The sequence below is a fragment of the Nannospalax galili genome, unplaced genomic scaffold (assembly GCF_000622305.1).
Source record: "Nannospalax galili isolate Female #2095 unplaced genomic scaffold, S.galili_v1.0 scaffold718, whole genome shotgun sequence".
Classification (NCBI taxonomy): domain Eukaryota; kingdom Metazoa; phylum Chordata; class Mammalia; order Rodentia; family Spalacidae; genus Nannospalax; species Nannospalax galili.
In genome coordinates this window covers 727659-743828 of record NW_008341417.1, presented here as the reverse complement: position 1 = coordinate 743828, position 16170 = coordinate 727659, and the positions used below count along the sequence as shown (strand labels likewise).

The following is a 16170-nucleotide window of genomic DNA, read 5'->3' as shown; positions in this document are numbered from 1 at the left end:
GCACAAACCCACATTCAGACACACATTTACACGTAATTTTTTTTTTTTTTGTCTTTTTGAGACAGGGTCTCCCTGTAGCCCCAGCTGTCCTGGAACTCACTATGTAGACCAGGCTGGCCTTGAGATCAGCCTGCCTCTGCCTCCCTAGTGCTGGGATTTTAAAGGCGTGTGTCACCACGCCCGGAGAATCTTTTTTAAAAAAGGATTACTTCCAGGCATGGTGGTCCATATTTTTAATTGCAGCACTCAGGAGGCAAAGGCAGGTAGATCTCTATGAGTCCCAGCTTAGCTTGATCTTGTAGCGAGCTCCACGGCTGTATAGCGAAATCTTATCTCATTTTTTCCTATTTCAAATGTTCAGAAAGTATCTTCAGTTGTGTATTCTCTTATTTTCTTATCCTTTTATTAGGAGAGGGGTTGTTATTGAAACAAGTTTCACAAGGCTGGACTGGAACACACTATGTAGCCCAGGTTTGTCTTGAACTCACAGCAATCCTCCTGCCTTAGTCTCTCAAATACTGAGATTTACAGGCATGAACCATGTGAAGTCTCTTTCATCAGAAACTGTTCCGTATGTTCATAGACATTCACCCTCTTTGAGTGCCCCATTTTACTCAGTGCTGCCACCATTGTTTGCACCAAACCTCAAACCTGGGGCTCATCTTGAGCAATTCCTCCCTTCCACCTGCCACTCTGCTTCATCTAGTTTTCTTATGTAAAAATGCAAGATAATAAGAATACCTACTTTGTATGGCACTCTTGTTAAACTAAATGAGTCAAAATTTAAACAGTGCTAGAATAGTCTTAGCATATAGAAAACTTTTTATCATTTTTATATTTGGAAATAAAAAATGTTGTCCATGGTGTGACTTGAAAACTCCGCTCTGAAGATGCAAGCTAGACTCTCTACCCAAAATGCAATGTGCCTGTAAAGCATGATGAAGTCACACATGGACCAAGAAGCTTTATATATAACGAGACTTTGGAGAGAACAGGAAGCTGGGTGGGTGGGGAATGGCCACATGAGAGTGCCTGTGGGGATGTCTCTCTTCCTATTGGTACCACAAGAAGGACTTTGGTTTTAATTATCACCTTGCACTGACAGGAAAGGAGAAGGTAAGTGAGGGCTAAAAGTTGTTGGCAGTATTCACAAAGTTTAAGGAAATTCCTCACTGTGGGCTGTGGGCTCTACAAGGCCCCAGTAGACCAGCCCAAACCAGAATGGAGTCACTCCTGCTGGGTGTCACCAATAAAACTGAGCTATGAAACCATGCAGTTTTCATAAACAAAACCAATTTCCAGAAACCAGTCTAAAGGAGCCTACTTAACCTTGACCAACAATGACAGTGTCACTCTGCATTAACCCTGTTCTGGTAGCCCCTTCCTGTTTACAAAGCAGCTTATGAGCGGCTTCTACTCAGCTCATCAGAACTGCTCATTCTTTATTTCTTTTTCTGTTGTTGTTGTTACTGTTATCTTTATTATTTTGTCTTTTCAAATATCAGAGTTCCTGGTGTTTCACAAACATTTGATCAGATCAGAGCAGTGAAATAAATTGTGGTTTGCTTCTCCGACTCACATTTCCATGGAGCAGTCTACCTGTGGTTGGCCACCAGATTTAAATAGAGCATCACCTAGATTTTAGCCTATATCAAGGTAAGCACAGCATGATGTCAGCGAGCCATGGCTAAAATAGGATTCCGGAGGAGTGAGCTGTACATCAGCAAGTGTGTGTGTGGGGTCCACTTAGCGATCTCATCAGATGATGCAGCTTCAGTAGTCAGCATTGTAAGGAAACTGTTCCATATTGGTGGTCTCAGGCAGCAAACAGGGCCTCCAGTTTCTGTTGAAGCTGAGAATGGCAGCCATCTCCTCATCAGTCAGCTGGAAGTCAAAGACCTGAAAGTTCTCACATATGCGTGAGGGTGTCACAGACTTGGGGATCACCGCCACGTTCCTCTGGATATGAACCTAATCAGGACATGGGCTGATATTTTCTTGTGCTTTGCAGCAATTGCTTTAACCTTTGGATCCTCCAGTAGTGAATGGTCCTCTGGCTTGGCCCAAGGTCTATCTGGAGAGCCCAGTAGGCTATAGGTTATAACAATGATGCCCTTGGAATGGCAGTACTGGATCAGTTTGTCCTGGATGAGATATGGGTGGCGCTTGACCTGATTGGTCACTGGCTTATGCTTCAGTCCAGATTTGCTCAAGACCCTTTCAATCTGGAAGTGGTTGAAGTTCCAGGGCTTTCACTAATCCCTCATCGACCAGTCCTTCCATGATCTCCCAGGCATCCAAGAATGTTATTTTACTGGTGAGAACATTGCCTTTATCATCTTTGAGGAATAACTCCTTCCCCCTGGGCTGGAGAAGTACTTGTGGCCAGTGAATAAGATAAAGGTCCAGAGAGTCTAGTTTCATATCTGTGAGAGTCTTCTGGAAGGCTTCCTTCAGCAGTTTTCTCTCAAAGCAGGTGGACCATAACTGTTCACAATGAAGAGGTCCTCCCACTTCACAACCTTCTTTTTGATCTTCTCTTGAATGGTTTCTCCCACCTCATTCTCATTATAATACATATATGCACAGTCGATATGGCAATATCCAGTGTCAATGGCCACCTTCACCGTTTTCTTGACTTGGCCTGGGGGAGGCCTCCACGTGCCCAGGCCCACGATGGGCATCTTGGCTTTGGTATTGAGCTCCACAAAGGTGCCCAGGGCTGCTGTGGAAGTGGTTCTGACAGAGCAGATAGACGTCTGTGTCTCATTCTTTATTTCTATCCTACAATCACAAGTTAATTCAATATTTCAATTAAACTGGCTATAATTTTGATTTCTGAAAACAAAGTTTAAAAATTTTGTATTTATTATTTTTGTGTGCATGAGTGTTTTGCCTACATGTATGTAAGTGCACCCATGTCATGCAATGCCTGCAGAAGTCAGAAGAGGGAATTGGATCTTGTGAAACTGGAGTTGCAGATGATTGTTAGCCACCATATAGGTGCTGGGAACTGAACCTGGGTTCCTTGGAAGAGCAGTCAATGCCCTTGACTACTGAGCCATATCTTCTGCCCTGAAGACAGTCATTTTTTAAACACAGTGTCAGACCACAACCAAACAGCTGCCAAACCTTCTTGATTTCCTATTTGAATTGTCTTTAATATCCTTTTCCTATGACCCTGGATGAAGACTAGCCACTTTTTCAATTAGGATAAAATCTCCTTTTTGGCTTCCCAAGCTCTATATCTCCTTCCTCCCTTCTTTCTCCCTGTCCCAGTCACCTTTATGCTAGTATCCTAACTCAGGTGTGAGATATTCTTGCTCTAAAGAGGTAGGCGTATGTCCTTTCCCTTGACTGTTTAACCAATGAAGAATCCCAGATGAGATATGTGATTTTTCTAGACCATGAAGCTTGATCTGGTTTTCTTAGGAGGCTTCCCTGGGGACAGTCAGTCACCTTCCCAGACCATCTGAGTCTGACTCTCTGAGATCACCTTGCTACAGAGACTGTGCATAGGGTCTCCTGCTGAACTCCCAGCAGCCTCTAGGATCAAGTGTACCCATGTATTGTGAGTGTACCTTATTGGATATCAGCTTGGTCAGCCTTAGGAGATATCTGACTATGACCATATAAAAGTCCCAAGCATAGTGAGCTGATCCCCAGATCTAATCTACAACAGTGTGAGAAAAATTAAGTAGTTTTTAATTTAGATCACTAATTTAGAGTAACTGGAGCTCTCATTTAAGTGTTAAAAACTAAGGCAGTCGAAGTATTATTTTTCTTAAAAACTATAACCAAATACAAAGTTAACACATGCCCATGATTAGTCTAAGTCATTAAGGAAGGATCAACAGTTAAGTAAAAGACACACAGTACACCACAAAGAAGATGTGGACTGAGACTGCTGGGTGAGAAACAAAACTGGCCAGTGTCCTACAGGGCATCTAACTGCTGGCATCTGGGGTCACTTTTCTTCCAAACAAAAATCACTTATTACGTCTTTGCTACAAAAATTATGTTCTTCACAGTCTGGGCCTGAGACAATAGTAAATAGTATGCCAAACAATGAATTAGATAATTCATGGATGGGTCCATTAGACAATGCATTCTAGTGTGATGAAGGAATGCACAACTAACAATTTAAGTTTTTGGCTATTTTTCTTTATAGACCCTACATACAGATTCCATAAGGCTAGCCTTGAATTTTCTATGTATCCAAAAATGACTTTGAACTCATCCACCTCCCAAATGCTGATCATACAAGTATACACCATTGTACCCAGCTCATAAAGCTCTTTAGGAATGTGGGACAAATAAAGGAGGGGTATTAGAGTTTCAGTTTCTGTGACAAGTCATGGGAAAGAGATTTTAAGAAGGGTTCTGTCCTAGTACTTTGAAATCATATCACTACCTCCCTAGCCTGTGGCTTTTAATTAGCAATATCTGTGGTTCTCAAAGTGCTATGTGGGTTAGAAAGCCAACTGTGTGCTTTTCCACCCCAAATAATGGGATTTTTAATAGTGAAGATTATGTCGAAAGAATATCCTGTTAGATTTTCAGCCTCTCTTAAAGTCTCTTTTATAGAGTAAAATATTTAATCTAAGTAGGTACCATTTGTTTGGAAAAGCAGAGCTTGCCTGGATTAGAAGTCCTTTTCCCTAATTACCATTTACTAGCTGACTCATTTTATTTCCTCAGTGCCTGCCTTCCTCATCTGCAGTCAGGGCTAGCACTTCCTTTCCTAACCCAGAGAGAACTTTGGAAGAGACACGGTTCTACTTGTTAGAAATTGGTGCTATTACTAACACAAAGGCATGGATGGTGAGCAAGAAGAAACTTCGTTCAAGCAATTGCTGTATCCACACAGCCCTGCTCTATTGGTGAACCACGCGTCTTTGGCATAACTTAACTGCTGCCCATGAAATTGTCTAGGTGAACACGTTTTTGTTCTATTGACAGAGCTAGTTCAGGAAATACTCTCTTCGTCCTAGCTGTGACTCATCAAAAAAACCCAGAGAAACCAAAAGTGACCTGGAAGGTCTCCTGGGCCATTGTTGAAAACTCCAGGAAAGGAGGAAGTACTAAGCAGGCTTTGATTCCCTCAGGACTGGAGGAAACCATCGCTCTGCCACCACGTGGCTATGTAAAATAATAGGAGACAGTCTGTCTCTCTGAATTTCAATGTCTTCACCCCAGAAATGAAGATAATAACACTCATTTCAAAGAGCTGACTGAAACTTGAAATCAGAGATTTCATCACATGGTAAGTCATTAAGAAGAAATTTAAATCCCATTGATAACAGAATGTGTAAATTCATGGTGGTATGTTCACATAATAGAACATGATCAAGAGGAAAGGACAAAACCACAGCTATACACATCAGCATGCCTGTTGCTCCATAATGAATACATGTGTCTCCAGGTACAGATATACATATACTTAGCATAGATATGAAACAGATATTGAATGTGTATTGATACATGTATAAATAGTGTATTAAAAGGACACAAAATAGTATAACAAATTAATCTCTCAAAGGCAAAAAAAAAAGGCTTTAAAAGAAAAGAAGGGGATACAAATCACAAGAATTACAAGAGTTAAAAGAGCGGGCATTGTGGTTATGGAGACAGAAGGAAAGAAGAGGAGCACATGGTCGGAACAACGCCAGTGTTCCAGCGAGATGCTTGATGGAAGCTTCAGTGAATACTATATTTACTTTATTGTTTATGAAACAAAAGATGAACATGATGTGAGTGTGTCTTGAAGTAAAGGTTACAATTAATCCATTGTCGTCCAAAAACAACACAGTCTTGACATTCTGTAAATATTGGTGATTCTTCTCTTAGAAAAAAAATTTCAACACAAAGCATTTTCTTTTATGTAATTCATATTCTTCATAGCGCGACTCATGACCTTTGTCCCATATGTCCTATTTAAGTTGAACCAATCATTGATTTAGATATGTTAGGGGTTTCTGTCCTCCGAAACTGTACTGCATATAGTTACTTGCTTCTCATTTCTATATCAGTTTTTCCTAATTTCTGTTTCCCACTAGCTTTTATAAAATAATAGTGGGAAATGCAGTACGGTAGTCAAATAATTAGAAGGCAATACTACAGTCCACACAAGCTAGCATGGAGACAACAGAGCCTACACAAAGCTCTCACCCCGACTCAGATTCCTCCCCAATATAAGTTCATTCTAATCCAGTCAAACCAAACGCGTCGTGGTTGTTTATAATCCAGTCAAACCAAACGCGTAGTGGTTGTTTATACTGTTCTTTTAGCCCCTTTCCGTGGAGTCTCTATCACCTCCAGGCTTACCTTCTCTTGGAAAGTTCCTATTCTTTGTACAGAGTCACATTTAAAGGTTTCTTTCTCTGTGAAATGTTCCTGACACCCACAGGAGAGTTTAATGCTGCCGCTTCCTCACGTCTAGGTTTCTTGAAAAGATGCCTGATGGCTCCCTGAATGCTGCTTCCCTCACATGTGGCCCCTCTGGTGCTTATCTGTAGTATTATCATGACTTCACTTCACCAGTGTCTCCTACATGACAGACCACAAATAAAAACTACTGTGAGTGACTGAGAGATCATTACATTAAATATTTCATGCCTCCTTTGCTGACAGTTCTTCAATTGTGGTTTGGTGCTGAGTGCTTGCCTGAAGAGATCAAATAGCCAGTCAAGGAGCTTCTGGGAGAAGGGCCACTTCTATGTAACCTTGATTGGTAAGATACAGGAAAAGAGTAGCCTTCTTGCTGTCCCCATCAGTCCCCATTTGTTATCTTTAGATTTTTTTGCTCATCATGAATATTTTATTCATTATTTTATTTATACACATTTATTGTGATGCTTTGAATCACATCTACAATGTGTAATGATCAAGTCAGGGTAATTAGCATTTCCATCTCTATAAATATTGAGAATTTATAATAGGTAATAATTACACATATTTATGAGATGTCATGATATTTCAATACAGTTATACAACGTGTACTAATCATATAGAATAGTTAAGATTTTTATCTTCTTATTATTTTATATTTAGACAGGTCATACATTTCTGGGCATTTTTGAAATATTTAAAAGATCGATTTTTATTTATTTTCATTATTTTTATGTATATGAGTGTACTGTCTGCATGAATGGAAGTGTACCCATGTCGTGCAATGCCAGCAGAGGTCAGAAGAGAGCATTGAATTCTCCTGGGACTGGAGTTGTGGATGGTCATTAGCCACCATGTGGGTACGGAGACTCGAACCTGGGTCCTCTGTGAGAGCAGCCACTGCTCTTAACTGCTGAGCCATCTCTCCAACCCTAAAATATTTAATAGATTGCTGTAAGCAGATGTGCTACAGAACACTGGAGATTAGTACTTTTATGACTGTATTTTGATACTTAATTTCTAGTCTCATCGCATCCTTCCTCTCCCCCGCATTTCCACCACTAGTAATCACTGTTGTACTTTCAGATCAACTTTTTAAGTTTCTGTCCTTGAGAGAACATGGAATCCTTGTCTTTTCTGTGTCTGACTTTATTTTCACTATGGCTTTCATTTCCATTTATTCTGTTGCAAATGTTATCTTTCTTGATCTCCACCCAGAAGACATACTTCCAGCCTGGTAACAGACTCCCTTGAGTCACTTAAGGAGATTAATCCCTGGTGAAATAGTTTCACAGGAAAGATACAGACACAGGTAGACATATCTTTGGGTGGCCTAGGGAAAATTGCCAAAGGGGAGAACTTATAAGATATTGTCGTCGAACCCCAGTGGGATCAAAATATATTTTCTCCTTTGAAAAAAATGTATATAAGGAAAGGAAGAAAGCCAGTGTGTCGCTGTCTTAGCTTTCTATTGATGTGATAAAAACACTGACCAAAACCAATTTGGGGGAAAAGAAGAGTTTATTTGACTTACAGCACAGTCTATCATCAAAGGAAGGCAAAGCTGAAACTCAGGGCAGGAACTCAGAGCACAAACCATGGAGGATCCATGCTTACTGGCTTGCTCCTCTGGGCCTGTACTCAGCCTGCCTTCCTTTACAATATAGGACCAGCTGCCCAGGGATAGTGCTGTTCACAGTGGGCTGGGCCCTCCCACATCACTCAACAATCAAGAAAATGCCCCACAGACATGGCATCAAGTCAAATGGAGATAATACCTCAACTGATGTTCCCCCTAACCAGGTGTGTCAAGTTGACAACTAAACTGTCCAGCATACTATCTGTGATTATAAGTAAGGTCAATTAGACAGTGGATGTTGCTGGAGCCATTAAATAATGTGCCTCATTCAGTACAGAGCACACACATGCACAAGTGTCATGGGGCATCAAGGAAAAATAGTATTATGTAGTAATCAGAGAACAAGATTTGACATAGGAGGCTGAGGCAGGAGGATTCTGAATTCAAGGGCATGCTGAGCTATGTAGCAAGATCTGTCTGAAAACCAAACCAAACCAAACAAAAAACAACAAAAAGGCTGTGATTCAACATTAGACCTGGGTTCAAATCCATTTCAAATACCTTCAAATGGACAACTTACTCCACTTTAACCCATCACGTAGTTTATCATTGATTTGATGAGAAGGAAAATAATATTTACCTCAAGGGATTGCTCTAAGATTAAAATGTAAAACTGACCAGCACATCAGAAGTGTGTAGTAAATAGTAGCAATTATTATTATTTTAAAGCTCTACCTCTCCCAAAGGAAAATTTAAAAAAAGACAAGGAGTAAGAAATGTTACCCATTTCACAGCAGGGATAGACGAGGAGGTAAAATACTGAAGAGTATTCAGTACATAGCTCAGCATTCAACAAACAGCTGGATCAGGAGAAGAAGTCGTAACAAAGATTTGAACTTCTCGAAATTTTTTTTAGGGGTGAAGTGCTATCTATGAACCATTTCCCCAACAGAGAGAAGATATATATACACACACACACACACACACACACACACTTTAAAATTTGAAAAAATTGCAGTGACTCTGAATTATATCAAACATGGGATCTTTAGATGCTTGGGTTTAAAATCCCTGATCAATGATAGCTTTGTTAAATGGCTGTCTTTATGAACAAGTCCACAACTCATTTTCAAAACTCAGTTAATGGAAGCATACCCAGCTTGAATGCAAATTAACAAACTCCTTTGGTAGATGAATAAAGAAACAATGACAAGGGTTCAATCTTTCCTCCTCAAAGTTGAACTGCTTTATAGATCGCCACTTCTGAATTTGTTATTGATTTTAATCCCCTTTTGGCTTTGTCTTTAGATTAGAGATAATTGAATTGTCCCCCAATATTCTCATTTTCTATTCCTTAATCAGTCTAGACTTTTGCCTACAAAGGTTACCATTTGTATGAAGCAATGCAATTCATCATTACTATTGAGACAGATTCACCCAGAGTTCTCTCCCCACAGATGTCTGTAAGCATGGTGAGTCTTACATCTAGGACTGACCATTAGGTTGGACATTATATTTGTAGTTCCAAGTCTAAACTAGAACACAGAGTTCCCCCCAACCCAAACCCCACAATGGTAGATATAACTAGAATTGAATGGTAGTATATTTCAAATAATTTTCTCAATTAAGAGTAGGAAAATGCCTCTATGTATGAGAATTACACATTGTTCTGGTCACATACTGGGAGGCCCTCTGGTATACTCAGTTTCTACAATATTACCCTTCCAACATTATAGCTCTACCTGAATAAACAGCCTGATTCTTCACCGTAGTTGTTAAGAGTGGATCCCAAATTGAGGTTACCCATTCCCCCAGATTATCTTTCAGAACTGTGCTGCTGAGTCAGGCCTCACTCATACTTTTATTAAAAATCATATTTCCAGCATCAATTTTGGGGAAAAACAAGCTGAGAACTGCCTTTCTCTTATCAGACAACCTTACCCTTTCATCACTAGGCCTAAAATACCTCATATACACAATGTCAGCCATTCTTCTCAGTCTTAATTGCTTTCAATGAAGACAAGCTGCCTTTCAGTATTTTGATTTGTTAATTCTCAAGCACACCCACATTCATCCACTATCTTTGGGTGGAGCAGCAAATTGAGGTTCTGAGGAAGCAAGGTCAGTTGTCTAGGTCATAAGAGCACATGGCTCAGTGAGTTTGTTTACAGTAGTTATTTATTTATTTATTTATTTTTGGTTGCAGAGTTAATTAAAAGTCATTAGTCCAGATTCTGTCCATTTGATAAAAGTTATTCCCACAGTTCCCATTTCTTTGTTTTATAAATGAAGAAGCATGTCCATTGAGATGATCATAGATGGTGGGCTAGTCATGACCAGTGGGCTGGTCAGGGTGTGGCGTGCTGGAGGATAAGCTTGGGTCAGCATTACAAGGACCCTGGGCAGTTCTCTGGAACAGAGGACACAGGCAGGACAGCACTAAGGAAAACAGGACAGCTATTCAATAATAGCTAAACCCTACTCAATATTCCTAGGTTGAATAAAGTATGCAGATTCGTAGAGATAAAACACTTTCTCTAAAGGATGCTTGAAGGACCTTTGTGCTCTCATGGCAAGCATCATTAATTGATCCCAGCACAATTTCTTGCCTAAAGAAGAAAGGGAGCTCTACCAGTTGGCTGTCATTGCCTTGGGAGTAGAGACCTCTGTCATTTCTAGCATTCTGAGACATGCATTTAGAGATACTTGTTGCCATCAAGCTCAAGTGCCTCTCTTGAAGAGGGCATCTTAGTAGCCTGTGTCTTCTTACAGCTCACAGGGAAAGGCATTTACTGCCCAGCCTAACAACCTGAGTTCAATCCTCAGAGTCCACATGGTAGGAGAGAACTGACTCTCACAAGTTGTCCTTAGACTTCTATACATGCACCATGAAACGTGCACATGCACACACATACACAAAATAAATGTAAATTAAAATCCATCTCTTTTAAAAAATACTTTATTTATTACTATTATTTTATGTATATGAGTGTATTGCCTGCATGTATATAAGTGCATGTGTGTCGTGCCATGCTCATGGATGTCAGAAGAAGGCGTGGATCCCCTGGAACTGGAGTTACAGACAGTTGTTAGCTACCCATGTATATGCTGGGAATCAAACCTGGGTCCTCTGCGAGAGCAGTCAGTGCTCTTAACAGCTGAACCATCTATCTCCCAAATCCATCTCTTTAAAATTGTTTTTCTTTATTGGAACTATAGACACTATAATCGCTTCTTGTAGGTTTCTTGAGCTTTGCTAGACATGAAGTGCTGTGGGGAGCAAGATAGCACCCCATTTTCTCAGAGTTTTTATCTTAGCAGAGAAGATATTTGAGGACAGCCATGATTCCTCAGATCTGCAAGGTAAGCACTTCCAAGTTCCTAAACACTTGCTTGAAATTTCTTCAGTTCCTTTGAATTTTCTCTAATTGGTCTATGACCTTCTCCAAGGTGGAACTTAATTATACCAGGAGGAAAGTAGTGAAAGCAAGCCCTGCCACTGCTGCCCTTCAAGATCAAGTTTGTTTCCCTGTGAGTCACTCAAGTTCTCCTTAACTTTCAATGAATCCAGAGCTTCTCATTGGGAGAGGCAGTGAGAGTAGCAATCTCAGCGACCTAAGATTTTAATTCCATTCCAGCTCACCTGACTAGCATCTCCACTGTAGGATGAATTGTATATATGAATTGAGTCCATGAACTTTTAGGTCCAGCATGCTTAGGATCAAGTCTTAGCTCTGCCAGTTACTAACTTAAATAAGCAAAACGAACTTTATATATGGCCTATGTGGTCATATGGAGTGGAACATGCTCAGAAAAATGCAGAACTTGATAGTTGATTTAATGTACCACTATCATGAAGTTATTAATAATTGCTCAGAATGGGGTTCTGAAATTTTATTTTATACAGAACCTGTACATGATGGAGTTGGTGATGTAAGTTGCTTAACCTGTCTGTCTTAGTTTACTCCTTTGCTACTGTAATAAAATTGCTGACCCAAACCAACTTGGGGCAGGAAAGGGTTTATTTCAGTGTATAGGTTACAGTCCATCTTGAGGGAAGGCAGTACAGGAACTTGAAGCAGAGACCCTGGAAGAATGCTACTTACTGGCTTGCTTTCTTGACTTGCTCAGCTACCTTTCTTATACAGGCCAGGCCCACTTCCCCAAGGATGGCACCATCAGCAGTGGGCTGGGCCTGCCTACATCAACTAGCAATTTTGAAAATACCTCACAGATATGATTAAAGCCAGTTTGATCTGGGAAAGTCTTCAGCTGTGGTTCCCTCCTCCCAGGTGACTAGCTCACGCGAGTTGACAAAAACTCACCAGCAAGGTGTCTGAGCCTTAATGCTCTCACTTAGGAAATAGTATCACTTACCCTATAGGTCACAGAGAGCTTTAATGAGACAATGCATGCCTGTATCAGAGTGAGCTCACCTTCTAATGGAAGTAGTGTCTGGTCAGAACATCCGATGTGAACTATTCTGAATATAGTATGTATGTTTCCACAGTGAGCACTTGCATATTCTATATAACTTTAATTTTCTCTTGTGTACATCTTCTATTATTTTAAGTAGCTAATATATGTTGGGGAAAGAGGAGTTTATTTTTTCCTGGGCATATCATTCCTCTAGTTGCACATGACAAAAATTGTTGGCTAGCTTATATAAAACGGGTTTTGAAATGATAATATGCTGTGAAACAGACAAACAAACAAAAATGATAGTAATGCTGAATGAAGACTCAGTCTTGGAAATGATCAAAAACATAGACAGCTTCTATTTTAGGGAAAGGAGTTTTGGCAGGGGTGAAATGTATAAACTTCTACTATTCAGTCTCTTTGTTATTCTGCAGAAAGTTTTAGTTCCAGAGAGGATGTGTTCACAGGTTGGCTCAGTTCAAGAGCTTACCCACAGACCAGCAAAAAGCAGGGCATATGATTACAGCAGCCCTTCAGACTGGGGGTGGAGGGAACTGGCCAGAAAGAAAGTTAGGCACAAGCAGGAAGGGAAAATGGGTCCAGACAAACCAAATCTTGTTGAGTACCTGCTATGTACAGCCTGCTAGTGGGTCTTATGCAGTATTCAAGGACATCACATAGAGTACTCAACATGAGGTAGATGGTCTTTACACACTTATTGAATAAACTAATGATGAAGTGAACTATTTAACCCTCATGCAATTCTTGGGGGTAGATAGGATCAGTCCCATTTTACAGGGGAAGAAATTGAGGTTGAGAGCTTAAGTAGTGTGCTCAAAATCACACAATTAATAGATAGTGGAGTTGAGATATATACCTGATTCCAAATTCTCTGATTTTTACTCTATTGAATTTTGCCAACTTATTTTTATGTGTGAGAGATTGCTGAAAATCTTTAGTGCTTTTGCAGTGCTCTATCTGAAGTCACAGAGGCTGGATGTGTGATTGTTCACTGATGACGTCTAGAAAGCTTATCTGTCCTGGGAAAGGTTCTTTTTGTGTTTCTCCACTAATCTCAGAAAGGAAGCAATGCAAACCTAAGAACAAGATATCTCAGTCTGCTCCAAGTCATTGGATGAAAATGGTACCTCCACATGAAACCACTGTGAGACTGATGGAGAGGATGTTGATGAATCTTTAGCATAGCTGCTCTGCACAGAAGCCATCAGAAGGCCCCATTGTGTACAGTCTCACAAACGTGTTGAGAATCAGAAAGAAAGAACTGCGAGAGGCATTTTTACTATCATATTTTACCAATGCCAAGACTCCACTGGATACACTCTAACTTTATATATCTCTCTGAAATATGAGGCATAGACTGCTAGGTGGGTTATGGCATAATTCTTACCCCTTCATTTTTTCATCTTATGACATCAATATCAAGAAAATCCCTTCCAGGGGATGGAGAGATGACTCGCTGGTTAAAAGCACTTGCTGCTCTTGCAGAGGACCCAGTTTTTGTTTTCCAGCACCCACATAGCAGGAAACAACCATCTGTATCCGGCTCCAGGGAACCTGACTCCCTCTTCTCACCTGTGCAGGCATTGCATGCATGTGGTGCACTTACATACACGCAGATATATATCTCAACTCCACTATCTATTGGTTGTGTGATTTTGAGCACACTACTTAAGCTCTCAACCTCAATTTCTTCCCCTGTAAATTGGGACTGATCCTCTCTGCCCCCAAGAGTTGCATGGTGGTTAAATCATTCATTTCATCATTTTATTTATTCAATAAGCCTCTAAAGACCATCTACCTCATGTTGAGTACTCTATGTGATGTCCATGAATACTGCATAAGAGCCACTAGTAGGCTGAAACATCAATGACTAGTTGTCTACTCATAGTATGAAGGAATGATAGCCAACTACTTGCAGGCAGGTAATGTCACTGCAGCATTGCTTCAGTGTGGCATCTGACATCACCTATGATGATATTTCCTTATTTCAGTGATATTAAATGCCAAGTAAATCTGCTCCAATTAAATTACACAAATATGGCAGTAAGAAAGTTCTGGTAATTTGATGTTCTCAGATCTTATATTCTATTTCCTGCCTGTCTCAGCTACCGTGTGACTTTGGAAGAGTCCCAAATATTTGAAAGTCTCATTTTCTTTAATTCTCTTACTTGATAGATAAGAAAAATCTTGTACAGAGAAGAGTTACATCTTCCGTAGGTGGATCAAGGACACCCTGAGAAGATTACCTGACTGGGGTTCCCCTGTGCTGGTTACTCTGCTCCTTTGAGTCCTGAGAGAAGGATTATTTTCTACGAGCACAAATCATTGGTGATGCTCTGCCCTCCTGTCACTTGACCTCAAAGTGACACAGTACTCTCTGATCACTCACAGTGTATTCTGAATTTGCTGTAGCCTGTCTTTGCCTTTAAGTCTCAAGTCCAGTACTGACCCTTATAGGATTCCATTTCCAAGAGCTAGTCTTATACTTCTGTTCCCACCTCCCGTGACAAGTAATTTCTTCATGTTGTGTGGTTCCTCAGCACTTGATTTCTATTGCTTTCATGGTAGTTATCACATTGACTTGAATTTCTTTGCTTTAAAACATGGGTGTTTAAGAGAAATTTCAAACATACAAAGCAAACAAGTAATTTAAGGTTCTGCTGTATGCCCATCATCCAAATTTGAGTGTCAAGACCCTTCCATTGCTAGTTCTTTCGTACTTCCCTTTACTCCTTATCTCCAACTCTGCTTTTTAAAAATTCTACATTTGATGTAAAGTTAACGGATAATGAAATGCAAAATTCCAGATAGATATGTCAGTGAGACCCACACATCTATTAAGATTTTTAACATTTTCATTGTCCCAGAAAGTTTCCTCACATCCGTTCTCAGTTTGGCTTGCTCACTTTCCTCCCAAAGAAACTCCAGGTGTTTCTTTTTCTTCACCATAGTTTGGTTGGGTTAATTAGAACTTCACAAAAATGCAGTCACAAGGAATGCCCTGCCTTCCATGTCCTGCCCCTTTCTTTCAATGCTCTTTCTGAAATCTGTTAATGACCTTGCAATGTCTGTTCATCCTTACCATCCACTCTACCCACGAGACTCATCTTCAGCGGTGGGCACTTGACCCAAACTGATAAAATCAGGGACTTGTCTGGTTTCTTTTCCAGAATTATGGGTGTGACCGCCTCCTACAAGATTCCTACCCAGATTTCTACCAAGATTCATAAGGAAGTGGTGCTTGCCATCTTTTCAATTACAGGGTATGTAAGGAGTCAACATAGGAGTATATGGGTATGGGTGTGTGTTTGGTATACCTGTGATTGTGTGGTTTGTGTCAGTATATCTATATATCTGTGTAAATACATTTATGTCTGTGTTTATTTTGTGTGCTATATGTCACAGTTTAATTTGTATTTCTGTGATTGTGTATGCACAGTATATGAGTAAGCATAGCTTCTTATGTACGTATATGCTGTAGGGCTATGGTCTTGATATGTGGTGATATTGACAGGAAGTGGAAACTTAACATGTGAGACCTAGAGGGAGGCCATTAGGTCACTGGGAATGTTGTGTTTCAAAGGAATTAATGCTGGTTTCCGGGAGTGAGTTAGATCCAGTGAGGAGGGTGTTATGAAGCAAGGCCAGCCCATGCACTGTTTCCTTCTACACAGAGCTGTTTCTTCTCCTGCTTCTCTGCCCCATTGTGACATAGCCAGTACTTCACAAGTACTCAGGGTCTGTTATTTTGTTATAGGAAC

At 40.3% G+C, this 16170-nt stretch overlaps 1 pseudogene; it reads right to left on the bottom strand.

Annotated features, from left to right (window-relative positions):
- Window positions 1-1754: 1754 nt before the first annotated feature.
- Window positions 1755-16170, bottom strand: part of LOC103737142 — a 44768-nt pseudogene continuing 30352 nt past the window's right edge.